The sequence below is a fragment of the Mesoplodon bidens genome (genome assembly GCF_964165515.1).
Source record: "Mesoplodon bidens genome assembly, chromosome: 4".
NCBI classification, from domain to species: domain Eukaryota; kingdom Metazoa; phylum Chordata; class Mammalia; order Artiodactyla; family Ziphiidae; genus Mesoplodon; species Mesoplodon bidens.
The window spans coordinates 107,295-122,793 of record NC_138160.1 but is presented as its reverse complement, the minus strand read 5'-3'; the positions used below and the strand labels follow the sequence as shown (position 1 = coordinate 122,793).

The following is a 15,499-nucleotide window of genomic DNA, read 5'->3' as shown; positions in this document are numbered from 1 at the left end:
TTAATGAATCTCTGATAGCCCTTCTCTGTGGGAATATCTTCACTGGTATCAATTTTTAGGTAACACCTATAAGTGATATCATAGGATATGTGTCTTTCTCTTTCTTACTCCAGGTTGTGTGATTACATCTAGAATCATCTGTGGTGCTGCACAGGGCAATGTGTCCTTTTTTGTTCCTTGGCTAATATTTTGTCTGTACTTGTACCAGTTCTTCTTTGTCCACTCATCTGTTGCTGGACTTTTTGGTTACTTCCATATCTTGGCTATTGTAATACTGTGCAGTGCACATTTGCCTTCCTGTGCCTTTCCAATTCTGTCTTCTTTGGTTACAGGTCCAGGAATGGGCCTGCTGAATGATATTGTAGCTCAATGTGTACCTTTTAAAGGCATCTCCATTCTGTTCTCATTAGTGGATCTTTCAAGGGTACGTCCAACTGAAAGTTGAGGTTATGCATTTCTCCACAAACACTTCAGCATTTATTGTTTATAGGTTTCTTGCTGATGGTTATTCTGAGGTGTACCAGCTGAAACCTCTTTGTAGCTGAATTTGCGTGTGTCTCATAATCCGTTGAAATTAAGCTTTAAGGCATGTCCATTTTATTTTTCAAACTGTGATTACAGCTTAGCTCTTCAAAGTCTTTTCTTAAAGTATGAGTCACATTTTGCAATTTTTTGGCCATTACCTCCCTCAAGGCATTTTGTGGGCAGGTCTCATTTACAGCCATGCAGTAGTTGTTCACATGAAGTGACCATTAGCACAGGTTTTAAGCTGCTTTTGCAGGTAACGGCCAGAGTGTGGCAGCCTTTCTACGTTCCCCATGCTGGTACTAGGGAAACAGACCTTCCTGCCAGTGGTGTTCCTCGGTTATAAATTAGAGAGAAATGTGCCCGCATAAACTCCCAATTGCTTCTGTCTCCTTACTTATATTTCATTTTAAATTTAATTTACACTTTTTATTGGAGTAATATTCCATTGTGTACATGGACCACTGCTTCTTGGTGCACTCCTCTGTTGATGGACATTTTCGTTGCTTCCAAGTGTTGGCTATGGTAAGTATTGCTGGAGTGCAGAATTGCCTGTCTGTGAGGTTTTGATTCTCATTTGTTCAGGTGACAGGTCCAGCAGTGGGTATGATTGATTGCCTGGTAGTGCAATGTTTCCCTTTTCAAAGCACCTCCATTGTGTTTTCATTAGTGGCTCTTACCACGTCCCCCTTAGAACGGAGGGTACACACTTCTCCACAATCGCTTCAGCATTTATTGCTTGCAGCATTTTGTTAATGGCCATTCTGACTGCTGTGAGCTGATAGGTTTTTGTAATTTGGGTTTGCATGTCTTTATAAATTCCTAAAACTCATCATTTTTCCAAGCTTTTTTTGTTTGTGTTTTTAAAAAAAGGAGAAAAAAGTATGCATACGATAAACCTTTTCAAATTGTCCTCTTGGAAGGTTGCCCTCTTTTCAATTTCTTATTCAATTTTCGACCCCAGGATTATTTTGGTGGACAGGTGTCATTACAGAACTGGCAAGATTGGTGAATAGTTAGTGACCATTAGCAGTGGGTTTAAAGCTGCTGTTGGTTGAAACGGTCACAAGGAGGCAGCATTTCTCCATTCCCCAATCTGGGTAATAGGGCAGCAGAGCCTTTCTGGAAGTCGTGTTCCTAGGTTGTAAATTAGAATGGAATGTGCCAGGAGAAACCCCCATACGTTTATGTCTCATTACTTCTTGTTGGTTGTCTTAATTTTTGTAATCGGGGTAATTATTAGAATATTGTTTGCCCTAGCTGTACACAATCTGGCTCATTTGTACATTATATATATCTATTCATATACAGATCCTCTGCCCATGCAAAATATTACACAGTGTTCCGTAGACCTCCCTTGCTATATGGTCGGTCTTTGTGACACATGTATATAATATGTATTGGTATATGTAACACTGATCTTAATTTATCCATTCCTCCCACCTTTCCTTTTAGATAAGTATAGTTTTTTCCTACATCTGTGAGTGTCTTTCTCTGTGGAAATATTTTCCTGTGTGTCAGTTATCAGATAACGCCTATAAGTAATATCATAGGATATAGGTCTTTTGATTTCCAACTTACCTCATGTTCCATGATTATCTCTATGCTCATCTGTGGTGCCTCAAAGAGCAGTGTTTCATTGTTCTCCATGGTGAATATTCCACTGTGTACATGGACCTCTTCTTCTTTATCCATTCACCTGTTGATGGACATTTTGGTTGCTTCACCATCTTGGCTATTGTGAATAAGGCCGCAGTGCAACTGATACAGCCTGTGTGTTCCCAATTCTGGACTTCTCAGGTGAGAGGCCTAGCGGTGGGCCTGCTGCGTCGAATGGAAAACGTAGGGAGTAACCAGGCAACGTCAGTTACCATGGCAGCCCTGGGAAAAACATTACCATGTGACACTAACATTCCCAGGAGCCTACATTTGTTTCCACAATAGGTAAACCTTTCTCATTTCAAAGTACTATAATGTGAAATATGCATCTCAGTCAGAACTAGAGGTTACTCAATGTCTGCTGTGATCGGAGGAAAAGAGAAGGGCCTTACACAGTATCTAAAGCAATGACACGAAGAAACTAGGGGCCACGGGCAGAGACACACAGGCTCAGACAGGCTCCAACCTCTATGACATGCTGAGGAGATTCACTTTGTAAGGGCTCGAGCACGAGAAAGCAGCCACTAACCAGCTACCCTGTCTCAACTATGTGGAGAAAGTCAATGTAAATGCTTACCTATGTATTATTCTTTTCTGATCGTTCTTTCAGCGTATCCCTTCTGGCTTTGTGCAAAGCGATTCTTCGTTTTGTACCTGAAAAATGAGTGGCACATGTAAATGGATGAAACTTGTCAGAGCAGACATCCAAGGAGCTCTTCAGCTAACGAACGAGGAGCTCCGAGTTCTGGGAAAGAATCGTAAAAGTAGTGTAGAATCACAATATCTTAGAGCATCCTTTATATGAAATCCCCTCTTGCATATCACCAGTCACTGGTCATCAGCCTATACATGAACTTTGCAGTGACAGAAAACCCAGCACTGTCTAGACAGGTCTAGGCACTTCTAGTTGCTACAGCAGTCTATATCAAATTCAGAATCGGACTCCCTGTCACGCATCAGTCCCAGTCTGCCTTCTGCAATGGTACACCCCATGGCACACCTCATCTCTTTTCCATCTGGCACATTTCCCAAACACATGAGGACAATTTTGTTCTGCCTAAAGCTCTCTTCTCCCACGTCACCCTCCTAAATCACTCCTTCCTTCCTGTGTTTATGACTTTGAGGAGCCCCCAAGGTTTTCTCATCCCAAGGCCATGACAAGCAATGGCATCAGTGTGCCTGCTACAGATTCTGGGAAAGGGGCAGGGCCACACAAGGGTCTGGCAAATGTGACTGACAACCTGAAGGGAGAGTACATGTGAGAACCTCAGCCTCTCTTCAGTCCTCAGCCTCTATCCAAGGTTTCTCCATAGCACGCTATTGACATTTTGGGCCAGATAATTCTTTTGGGGTGGTGGGGAGGGCTGTCCTATGCCTTGTACGATATGTAGTAGCATCCTGGCCACTACCCACTCGATGTCTGCAGCACCGCCCCACCCGCCCCCACACCCCGGATGTGACAAAGAAAAATGTCTCCAGCCATTGTCAAACGTTCTGGAGGACGGGTGATGGCAAAATCACCCTCACTCAAGAGCCACTGCTCTTTCCAATGACTCTGTTCACCCATGAGGACTCAAAACCCTCTCCTCTGCTGGCTTAGCATCCAACTCTCCAGAACGTCTATCGTGTATCAAAATGCTATTTGAAATTTGATAGTATTTATCTCTGTAACGGTATCTGATGAAAGTAAAACTCTTTCGCCAGATGTTAAGAACCTCCCAGGTGATTAATCCACGTTTACCTTATCTCCTACCCAAGACACTGGAAATTACAGAAATGATCGGACACCCATTTTCGGTATCCGTTCAGGAAGTACCTGTTGTCTAAGGCTTTTTGGCAACCTGAACAACTGAATTAAAGTAAAATATTCTGCCTGACCGCGGCTTTGTGAGACAAGACACAAACCTGTAGCAGGACCCTCCTCTCTGCTGTTTACGGAATTGAGGTATCTGACTGGAAAACCGTTGGAGGTGAACTACCCAAGAAAGCAGTGAGTTCAGGATGAGAATTTGGAAAGGGTGACAAGGGAGGGGAGAATGAACCTCAGCTGAAAAGAAAGGGGAAAAGTACCAAGAGATGAGTTCTCTTGACTGAAGAGAAGATACGCTGAAAGCCATCAGCTTGCCCTCGGGGCCCTCAGCTCTCTGGGGAGCTCTAAGGGAAGGGTGAGCCTGGACCTACGACTCCGGACTCCTGGTCTCGGCCCCCAGGCCTGACCCATTCACTCAGACTCTCAATAAATACTTGTATTCAAAGACCTTACACGGGGACCACATCTGGGAAAACATCGCCGCACCCTCATCATAAGTCACAGGGGGAGACCCGAACTGGCCAAGCCATGACAGGAGCTGTGAGGGCGACAAAAGAGCACGGCAGGGATCGGACATCGGATCGCCAGAAGCCCTCCGCCCTCCTGGTTCGTAATGCCAGGGCCCCATCGCCGCGTATCGCCGGACCCCGGTCCTGCCTCCGTCGCGCACCCTTCCCCAAGGTTGGCGGGGGTCTGGAGTCACCATCCCCGGTTCGGACCTACACACCTCGCCGCTGCTGAGCTCTACAGATCCCGCTCCTTCCACACAGTTCGCCGAGTCCGCGGGCCTTACTGAGCCGCGCCGGCCACCGTCCGCGAGGCCTTGGCGCGCCGGTGACGTCACTGTCGTGCGCCTCTCCCGCAACAAGGGGTGTATGGCTCTGGCACGGCGGCTGCGGCTGTTGTCGCTCGCGGCTCGGTTGCTTCTGGCGCCTCGCCGGGACCTGATGGTCCGCGGTCCCAACGAGCCCCTGCCCGTGGTGCGCATCCCGCGGGCTCTACAGCGGCAGCAGGAAGAGCGGCATAGCGGCCAGCGTAGCCCCCCCGCGGCTGATGCTGCCGCGTCCTGGGCTGACGCTGATGTCTGTGCGGCGACCCGACTTGAACTAGCCGGCTCACCTCACGCTAGGCTCTTGGAACCCGTGCCACTCTCTTCGTGGGGCTGGAGGAATCGGTGCACCCACGCGGACCATTTCTCCATCGAGTGCGCGCAACATGAGGCTCCAGCGCTGCGGAACCTTTCGCCCAAGGGCAGCTGCACTGAATTGTGTCTGGAGCTCCCCGTTCTGAGCGCGCTACAGGAGGCTGCTCCCGAAGTTGTTCGGCCCACAAACGTGCAGTCGAGTACCATTCCCCCACTTCTTCGCGGCCGCCACATTCTCTGCGCCGCAGAAACCGGCAGTGGCAAAACTCTCAGCTACATGCTACCTCTCCTTCAACGGCTGTTGGGCCAGCCAAGCCTGGACCCCTGTCGTATCCCTGCTCCTCGAGGCCTGGTTCTTGTGCTTTCTCGAGAATTAGCCAAACTGGTGCGTGCCGTGGCCCAGGCCTTGGGCAGCTCCTTGGACCTCCAGGTGCGGGAGTTAGGGGGAGGCCATGGCATGAGGAGGATCCGGCTGCAACTGTCCAAACAACCTCCAGCAGATATTCTGGTAGCCACTCCGGGGGCTCTGTGGAAGGCCCTGAAAACTCAACTGATCAGCCTGGAGCAGCTCTCCTTCTTGGTGTTGGATGATGCAGACACGCTGTTGGATGAAAGCTTCCTGGAACTGGTGGATTACATCTTGGAGGGGAGCCATATAGCAGAAGGCTCAGCTGACATAAAAGACCCCTTCAGTCCCAAAGCTCAGTTAGTGCTGGTGGGTGCCACATTTCCCGAAGGTATAGGCCAGCTGCTGAGTAAAGTTGCCAGCTTAGACTCTCTAACCCCCGTTACCAGTGACAAGCTCCACTGCATCATGCCTCATGTCAGACAGACATTCATGAGGCTGAAGGGAACAGAGAAGGTGACTGGGTTGGTGCAGATCCTCAGGCAGCATGACAGAGCATATAGGACTGGCCCCGCAGGAACTATTCTTCTGTTCTGTAATTGCTACAGCGCTGTGAACTGGCTGGGGTATATATTCTGGATGACCACAAAATCCAGCACTTAAGACTGCAGGGACAAATGCCAGCCTCAATGAGAGCAGGCATCTTCCAGTCCTTCCAGAAGGGCTCCCGAGACATTCTTCTCTGCACAGACATCGCCTCTCAGGGCCTGGACAGCACCCAGGTGGAGCTAGTCATCAATTATGATTTCCCTCTCACCCTGCAAGACTACATCCACAGAGCAGGGAGGGTGGGCCGGGTGGGGGGCGAGGTGCCAGTCACTGTCATCAGCTTTGTGACCCATCCCTGGGACGTGAGCCTGGCTCAGAAGATTGAACTGGCAGCTCGCCAGAGGAGAAGCCTTCCAGGACTGGGGTCCTCAGTGAGAGAGCCTTTGCACCGGCAAACCTTATTGCAGCAGGCTTATATATGATGCCATAACAGGGACCTTTCCCTCTGTGCTGGATGGGTGAGCACACTTGTCAGTAGGGTGCTCTGGGCTGCCTAATCACCTTCCGAAGACCCGGGCTGCTGTCTGGCTTCAAAAGGTAAGTTGCTGGCCAACACTTGAGGGTGAACTACTGAGCTTGGCTCTCTGTAGTCTTTCACGTGAAGAATAATGTCGATCTTGGCTCTGTATTATGTCATGGTTTCTAACAATAAGCGATGTTTCTATGGGTGCCCCTTAATAACAGTTTCCACTGGGGCAGAATTCAGTAGACCCTGAGAAGATTCACACTCCAAACTACCACACTTAGGACGAAGGCTCTTTCAATTGATGTTTTAGTTTAAATTTTGTTTCCTGCCCCCAAACATCCATTAAGCCTCCAGGAGAAGGAAAAGGGGATGTGACTAGCAATAAAGAGAAATTTTCTTCACAACAATGGCCATGGCAAGCTTAGGCACTTTTGGTGAAATCTCTCTGGGAAGTACTGGCAGAGGAATAAAAGGCAAACTGACACAGAAATATTGCTTGGTGTGCATTTCCAGGCTCTGCCTTCTTTCTCGTCTCTTGGTGGCAGGTGGAGGAAGAGAAGAAAAGGTTAAACTTTTTTATAAACCAGCAGAATAAGCTTATAACATCCTCTCACTATTTCTGCATAGGTTCTAGTCTCTGCAGCATTATATAAGCTTTGCCCAAAGTAATGAACTGTTGAAAGTCAAATGTAATACTTCACCAAACAACTTAAAAATGCTTGCGCACTGGAAAGGGTTAAGTTGCAGAGAACACAAATGGACCCAGAGCAACCTTTGCCGAAAGAGAATATTGTGCTAAATGTACAGTCATAGCTCTTTTCCATATGAAGAAACAGTCAGAAGGATAAAAGAACTTGGTCAAAATCACACAAGTCAGTAGGAAAGAATCTGGTTTGTCTGTCCTCAGGGTTGTGTTCTTTAACCACCAGGCTAGCTTTTCTCAAATCTGATTCATGCATAGAATAACTACACACCTCTGCTTGCCTTGAATATTCCCTGTTTATACATATGCCTGCTGCAGTTTTTAATATTGCCCACTTTGACTCCCAAAAGCAACCGAGAATACACAATAATTTGGTCTGTCTATCCATGGACCACTGTGGTGGGACTGCCCAGGAAGCTTATTAAAAGTGCAGCTTCCTGAGCCCTACTCCAGATCTAGATAAGTTTTCTGAGGGTTGGCTCAAGAATCCAGGTACAAGGCTTTTTAAGTGGTTTGGTGGAACCCCCCAGGTGATTCTCTCGCTCTTAAGTTAATAAACCGTTTATTCTGCCTCCCCCAGATGCCCAGCCAGGTCCTGTTAAGGTAGGAGTCCCCACACCACATCAGAGGGATGCTCCCAGCCAAGTAATCTCCGGAGCCTCGGAGATTCTGAATGGTCTCATGCTGGCCCACCTGCCGTGACAAACCTCCGCCAGAGCAAGCATTCCCCTTCACATTTTACCTTCTACCACTCCCAAAGGCAGTCTGCTCCAATGAGGCCTGACTTCGTCTGTCCTAACGGGCACCCACTGATTCAAGCAGTTTAGGGATAGAAGGTGCTGTGGTTCTCAACCAGGGTGGCCCAACCTCTAAAAGGGTAGTCCAAGCAGTCTCTACCTCCTGGGCACATCCCCTCTGCAACAGCCCCAGTAAACGAAGGTCCCATCTTTGCTTTTTCAAGGTCGGCAACAGGGAGTCCCCTCCTAAAGAAGGTTCTCTCTCATTGCCACACTATCAAAAGCTGCCCAAATGTGGTTCCTTCCTGTGGGCCTGATCAGGCTAAGGGCAGAGTTGTCTCTTTCCTTCTCTGAGTCAGACCAAGTTGTCTTACTAAACCCTCTTCACAGTTTTGACCATGATTTTCACGGGGGCTGCTGCTGAGCCTTTATCTCATCCTTTCATGGTGGAGAGAGAGAGGATTATAATGATTTTTACTTCTAGGGGAGAGGGGAGTGTAATGATTGTCATTTTGTATTATGTCCTTTTGTCATGAATTTGTTTTGAATTTCATATTAAAATGGGCCCACCATTCCCACTTTGTGAGGTCATTCAGCACCCTCATTTTGCACCTTTAACATCTCTCTCAGTATCACTTGGAAATGTTTGAAACGGCATGAGCTCGTCCTCACATTCCTATCAGCTGTAAATCCGGAGCCCCGACATGAACGTAACCATTGAGCAGAACCCCTCTTCACTAGCTGTGTAACACTGGGTAGGCTCCTTAACATCTTGGTTTTTCTAAGCCCTCAGGTGTAAAAATGTGAGGGTTCTATGAATTTATATTTGGGGCAGGACAAGGTCGAGAAGAGTGTGTCTTTGCTTGTATTCTCCCAAACTGGAATGTCTTCCCTCTCTTCCCCATGGGTCCAAATCTCACTTGTCCTTCAGGCCCACTGCCAAGGAGCCTTCCCTGATTCCAGTCCACACAATTCTCTGCCTCTCAGGGTCAGTGCCATACAACCTAGCTGTCTCTTAACGTTAATCTTGCCTCTCAAGCCAGTTTTAGAATGTGGGTCTCTCTTGCCCTCCTGGGGCCCCTGGGGCTGTACCAGCCCAACTGCATGCCCCACGTGGGGTGTCTACTAGACTAGGGCATGGGTGGGGAGGCCCAGGTGTGAGGGGCCAGGCAGAGTACCTTTGCCTCCACCCTGCTCTCCTCCACAAAACTGCCCCTCCTCCTGAAGCCTGACCGCAAGTCACAGGTTCCTTATTATGACCTCACTGGGTAGTGATGACCTCACAGGCCTTCTCACAGTTTCCATGGCAGCATAACTATGGAAACGTGCTGCCCTCAGAGAAACTTCCCTACCAGTTCTCCACCAGATACCAATCTCTTTGGTTGTCTGAGAGAGAATGTCTGACCGGATCGTCTATATTTACTCAAACCTGTGCTCTGTTCCCTGGCTGGGCAGTGCAGCAGGTACACCGAGACCGGGCATCTGTAGAAGAGGCATGGTGTACACACAACCTCACCTGGCTGCCACATGTTCCTGTGGGGCTTGCCCACTATGTAAACCTCAGCGCTTTCCCAGCTGTAAGTAATACCAGTGACCTGGGACACCTTCAGGGTCCCACAGTGCTCACTGCTGAGGACAAGTGAAAGGTCATCCCTGAACTAGTGTTCAGGAAGCTTCTGATCTTTATAAATGTTGCCTTCCGCTTTGGGCTACAGGATGCTTCCATTCAGACCCTTTCCTGATTGGCCTCTTAGCAAAAGACAAGCGCGTTTTTGTTGGCAGATGGTAAACGGAGCAGTTTGAGGAAGACGGCCACTCCTGAACCGCACCTTCAAACCCAGGCGCCTCTGTGCTGCCATGTACACATCTATATCGGTCCCCTCAGACACATCCCATACTGAGCTGCTGAGTACTAGGGGAGAGGGTGGTGCCCTATTCATGGGAAGACCGGAAGGACCAAGGGGGGTGATGAAGTGCTACTGAGACTGGAGGGCTGAGCAGATGGTGTCCCAGGAGGCTGGGTGGATGTGAGCCTACACTTGGTACCCAGAACCCGGTTCTGAGTCTCCTGATCACTGTGCCTCAGTATTTGGCCTTGTTCTAATCTAGATAAAAGTATCAGAGGGCTAGAGTTCAGTGTGGTTGTAACAGGCATTATAAATGGGGCCCAAGAGGGGTTGCCAAGGTGGGAGGGGTCCTTAACCAATTTATATTAGATTATCTTTTTCCAAAACTTGAAAGACGTTTCCATTAAAGCCTCAGAAGTGACACACTGCAAGAAATGTTTTCTCTGTTGTGGAAGGGAGAGATGGAGAGGATCATGATTGCAATTTCTTTCGGGTTCTACTGTTTTCCCTGGCAACGGTGAAGAGACTGCCTCACCTGATGCAGCCGTAGGCTCTAGGAATTGCTTTTGCAGCCAGTGTCCCTTCTCTAGGGACTCATAGAGGTGATGGGCCAAGTCTGTGTTTTGGATGTCAAGTAGATTAAAGGTCTTCAGCCAGAAACTGGGAGAGACATGAGAGAGGGAAATTCTGGCAGGAGACTGTGTACAGCAGAAGTAACTGATCAGTTCTGATTTTCTTTGCAGCAGCTGTGGCTCCCATTTCTCCTCCTAAACCTGGTCACTACCATGTCCTTAACCGAGGGTGTGGAGAAACGCAGTTGGGCCGGCATGGGGAGACATACTGCCTGGTTGGTGGCTACCGGGCCGACGGGGATGCTCCTTTGGCCATGCCAGCAAAGGAGGAAGCCGAGAAGCCAGTCCCCAGATGTGCTCCCGAGAGAAAGCACACTCCGGAAGAGTCGGACGAAGATCTCGGTTGCTCCAGACCCAAAATCCGGCGATTGTAGCATGGTGCCAGGAGGCGGACTCCACAGAATCTTGCTGGCTGAACCATTCTGAAGACAGGGCAATGGTTTAACTGCCTAAGACAGCGAATGCCTCTTCCTGCAGTGACCCCTCCCGCCCCCCCCCACCACTGCCCACTACCACAGATTAGAACCTGCGTCGTTCTGTCTGAGCCTTCCTCAGCCAGGAGTCTCCCTGCACACTAAATGGCCATAAGCCAGGAGCCTCAGAAAGTGAGGTTTGAAATGAGAGTCTGCCCTGAACATCCCAGGGCAGAAGCTGGCCTGGAAGAAAACCTGGCATTCCTCTGCTCAATCCTCACGGGCCCCTTTGTGAGCTGGAGAAAGTGAAGTCTGCACTCTGCGAGCAGAGGAGGATGCAGGAGCAGAGACAGGGTGCAGAGAAGCCTTAGCAGTCTACCACATGGGCTCCTGCCCTGAGCCATTGTCAGCGGCCACCACCACAAACCAGGGGGGAGCTGGGCTTTTTGAAACTGAAAGCAGCAATCTGTGGCTTCGCAAAGAGCCTCCTGCTTGGGGTCTCAGGAGGCAGGACAGAGAGGCCCAGGAAGCCCTGCTCCCTGAAGCAAGAACAGGATGGAGAGTCAAGCAGCACGCACCCCGCCCCGAGGTTCACATGCTCCTTTATTGCCAGCCCTTTCTGTCCCCAGTGGGGTCCCTTACTGCTCAATAAAATGTTTTTCTGTAACAACAGATTTGTAGGGTCGCCAGTGCTCAGACTTAGGTCACTACCCCTGTGCTAGGCACTCCTGCCACATGGGAAAGATTCCAAAGGTGGAACAGCTCCAGGGGGTGCCAGGGATCAGAGCAAAAACTTGAGAGGCTGGGGATGCAGGAGTTTGGGCACAGTCCCTAAATCATCTCAGTGGTTGAGCTGCTGTGAGAAGGCACATCCCCAGTGTGCGTGTGTGTGTGTGTGTGTGTGTGTGTGTTGGGGGGAGGGGGTCCCTAGAGGAGGCAGCTAGAGGGAGGGCCTGAGGCTGGAAATGGGGAATGGCGTGCGGCCTCTGAGCAAGCACAGGTACTTAGCCCTTGAGGTTTCTGGGAAAGCTAGAGCCACAAGGGCCACGAGATAAGGCAAGTGTAGCAGCAGAGCCCAGGTGCCAGGTCTTTCTTCAGAACCTACACTTCTCCACGAGGCCGGGCCTTCCACGCTGAGGTAGGAGGGATCCTGGCCAGAAGGTCAGCCAGCAGCTCTGGGACGAAGGTTGCTGCGGCGGGGGCTCTTCTGCCATGGAAGCGACTTCATTTCCTTCCACACGAATAGCCTACTGACTGAGTTCCTGCTCTGTTGAGTAAAAGGGTGTTGACTCTCCCCAGAAGGTTGTTCAGTTCACATCCCAAAAGTCCCTCTATTCAGGCCCTGGGGAGGTGTAGCAGCTCCTGAGGGCGCTCTCCTGAGGCTGGCTGACAGAAGTGGGGGAGGTTCCTGATAGTTCCCAGGTGCTGGTTCAAGTCCCCAGAGAATGGTCATGCAGGTTGGGGAGTCAAGTAGGAGGAGAGAGAAGGTTGGGGGCAGAGGGCCCCTTCCTGAATCCAGAGCTCACTTGGTTACCCGCCCCCCCCATTTCCAGAAACTATCTCTTCCCCCACACCAGCCCCCATGGCCCAGTACCGGGAAACCGGGAGCCCAGAGCACTTGTGGCCACAGAGACCCTCGCACGCAGCCCTCGGGGTGGGCGGGGCCGGCTGCAGGCAGATGGGGACGAGGTGTGCTCCCGGGAGGCCACGGGCTGCAGGTGGCCCTCTGAGAGAAGCACCCCAGCTTGGACAGGAAGGTTAGGGGCGGGGGAGAGCAACCTAGGGCGCCCCCTCGGTGCAGTGGGTGTGGGAAGAGGGGCGGGGGCGGAGGGAACCCGCGATGGGAGGCGAGTGGGCTCTCAGCAGAGGCCAGCTTAGCCCGCGGGAGCTGCCTCTGAGCAGGGGGCGGGAGGGCAGTGCCCCCCTGTGACTCCCGGGCTTCCCGGATCCGGATCGCGGCTCTCCGCACACGGCTCGCAGGGTCCTGTGACTCTGTATCCCTTCCCTCACCCCGCCCCCCTCGCGAGGCCACGCCGCTGGGTGGCCTGTGTCGACGGGCAGAACCCCATAGCCCGCCCCTCTCAGACCCGCCTCTGCCCGCCTGCCTTGCCCTGCGCAGCTTGCGGCCCGGGGGCCTCGAAGGTCCCCGTGCACGCAGCCAGCGGCCTCTGCTGTGCCTGCTGCTCCTGCTGGGTCTGCTGCTGTGATCGGTAACCCTCGTGCAGACCACGCTGGGCACCTCCAGCACCCCAAGTCCGCGGGAGCGCACGCGGGCCCTGATGCGGGACTTCCCGCTTGTGGAAGGGTGGCTGCAGTGTGTGCGGGCTGCTGGGGGCCTAGCCTGGCCCTGGGCAGGGGAGGAGGTCCGGAGCATGTAGCGCTAGTGGGGAGGCTCCCTCACACCACCCCTGGATGTCCTCTCCATCGTCTATGGATGCCCTTCCCCTTCTCTGTCATCCCCTCCCTGGTGGGAAACCCTCAGCCCAGGCCTCAGCTGCTCCTAGTATAGTCTGTGTGACAGTGTGAGGTGGGGGACCCCCAGGCTGGCCCAGGCCAGGCAATGTGTCCTGCCCGATCCCAAGACCTAAGGAGCCCACCCATTTGCCTTGACCTCCCTCCAGCCACAACAACATGCCCCTGGTCCACAATGGGCTATATAGCATGGTAATCTGCGCAATTTCAGCCATGGCTAGACCAGCTTGGACAGGCTGAAAGATGGTCTCGTGGGTGGCCATGTACCAAAGGGACACACAAGGTACCACCATGGCTGCTGGGGAATGTGGGGCAGTTTGGGGGCCACAGAGACCACAGGTTAGTCACATTGGAACGAAGTTACCATAGTGACCTAGAAAGTGCCATGCTATGGACGCTGGGGGCTACAGGGGTCACAGTGAGCCCACCTGATGGGCTTCCAAGTACCACAGAAAAAGCAACGCATTACATGTGACTTCTGGGCACAGTAAGTGCTGTGCCAGCTGAGGAGGCTATGAGAAGCCCAAGGAGTTCCAAAGCCCAAACTAAGCCCTGGCCTTCCCTCAGTTCTGGTCAGCCTACGTCCCATGCCAGACCCACGAACGGGATGCTGTGCGCCTCATCCTGGAACAAATTGACCTCATCCGCCTCATGTGTGCCTCCTATTCTGAGCTGGAGCTTGTGACCTCAGTTAAAGGTAGACGGGGGACTTCCCTGGTAGTCTAGAGGTTAAGACTCCACGCTTCAACTGCAGGAGGGGCGGGTTTGATTCCCGGTGGGGGAACTAAGAGCCTTTATGCTGCGTGGCATGGCCAAAAAAAAAAGGTAAACAGACTGGTGGTAGTGGGTGTTAGGGACTTCAGTAAGCTACCCCTGCCTCTGAAAATGATCATGTGACCTATGTGCCCCCAGCTCTCAACAATACCCGGAAGTTGGCTTGCCTTACTGGTGTGGAGGGCGGCCACTCACTGGACAGTAGCCTCTCCATCTTGCGTACCTTCTATGCGCTGGGTGTGCGCTACGTGACACTCACCCACACCTGCTACATGCCCTGGTGAGCACCTGAATATATTCAGGAAAAAACGCATTCGCCCTTTTTGGCCAACCAAACAAGCGGGCAATGCAAATCAACACTGCAAAGAAGTCTCACTAGGCATTGGTCAAAAGGGCCATGCTGAAAAAGTGTAAAAACCACAAATGCAGGGCAAGTCAAGGAGAAAAGGGAGCTTTTTTACGCTGATGGGCGTGATATAAATTGCCAACGGCCACTCTCGAAAATTGTATGGTGTTTCCTAAAACATCTAAAAAACAGAGCTACAGAGCACAGGGCACTTCCACTCATGGGCTTATATCTTGAGAAAACCAAAAATCGACAGGACACAGGCACCCCAAATTTTAGGGCTGCTGTGTTCACAAAATCCTCGACTCGGGTACACCTTAAGTATCTCATGAAAGAGAAAAATGGATAAACAAGTTGTAGTACTTATGTACAACGGAATATCACTCAGCCATGAAATCAATGTCCTAAGGCTAGTAGCAGCATAATGAGTGGATTTAGGTACGATGATTCTAAGAGAAATACGTCACACAGATAAAGAAACTTATCATAAGATATCAGTTATAGACGGAATGTAAAAATCGCTATATGAACTAAATTACAAAACAGAACAGAGTCACACATTTAGAAAACACACTTATGGCTGCTTAAGGGGAAAGGTGAGGTGGGGTGATGCATAAAACAACAGTTTGAAATCAGCACAGATACCATTCCATCAACCAAATATGTAATAGAGAAGACATACTCATTGCTCAGTGAACTGGACTCAACACACCTTATTCACCACAGAAGAATATATCTGCGTAGTAAGAATCTTAAAAAGTATTTATTGATATTTCTCGGTAAGTGAATATAGTGGGTGTAAAGAGGCACAAACACAGCACTGAAAATCAGCTAAATCCCATTATAAATACAAATTACAAAAAAAAGCAAAGACAGTGAAAGAGAGAGAAATTCTTACAAAATTCGTTCAGTGGCTGTGATGCAACCTGGATTGACCACATCTAGACCCACAGCTGGAAGAGACATAAGGCTGGACACTCTTGGGGGCGACCGGATTGGTGAGGTTGCGTGAGCAA

The 15,499-nt window shown here is 50.6% G+C and overlaps 1 long non-coding RNA gene and 1 pseudogene across 2 annotated transcripts in view; one reads left to right on the top strand and one right to left on the bottom strand.

Annotated features, from left to right (window-relative positions):
* The window catches only part of LOC308616667, a 55,901-nt gene that overhangs the window by 10,899 nt on the left and 29,503 nt on the right, over positions 1-15,499 (bottom strand). Inside the window, exons 2-3 of the long non-coding RNA XR_014015740.1 lie at positions 2,762-2,838; positions 2,107-2,224 (exon numbers count right to left, since the gene is read on the bottom strand). This is a non-coding gene — a long non-coding RNA (uncharacterized lncRNA). The remainder of the gene's footprint in view (positions 1-2,106; positions 2,225-2,761; positions 2,839-15,499) is intronic.
* On the top strand, positions 4,870-7,084 carry LOC308616453 (putative ATP-dependent RNA helicase DDX28; annotated as a pseudogene). Its single transcript has one exon. The product of its transcript is annotated as a putative ATP-dependent RNA helicase DDX28 (transcript).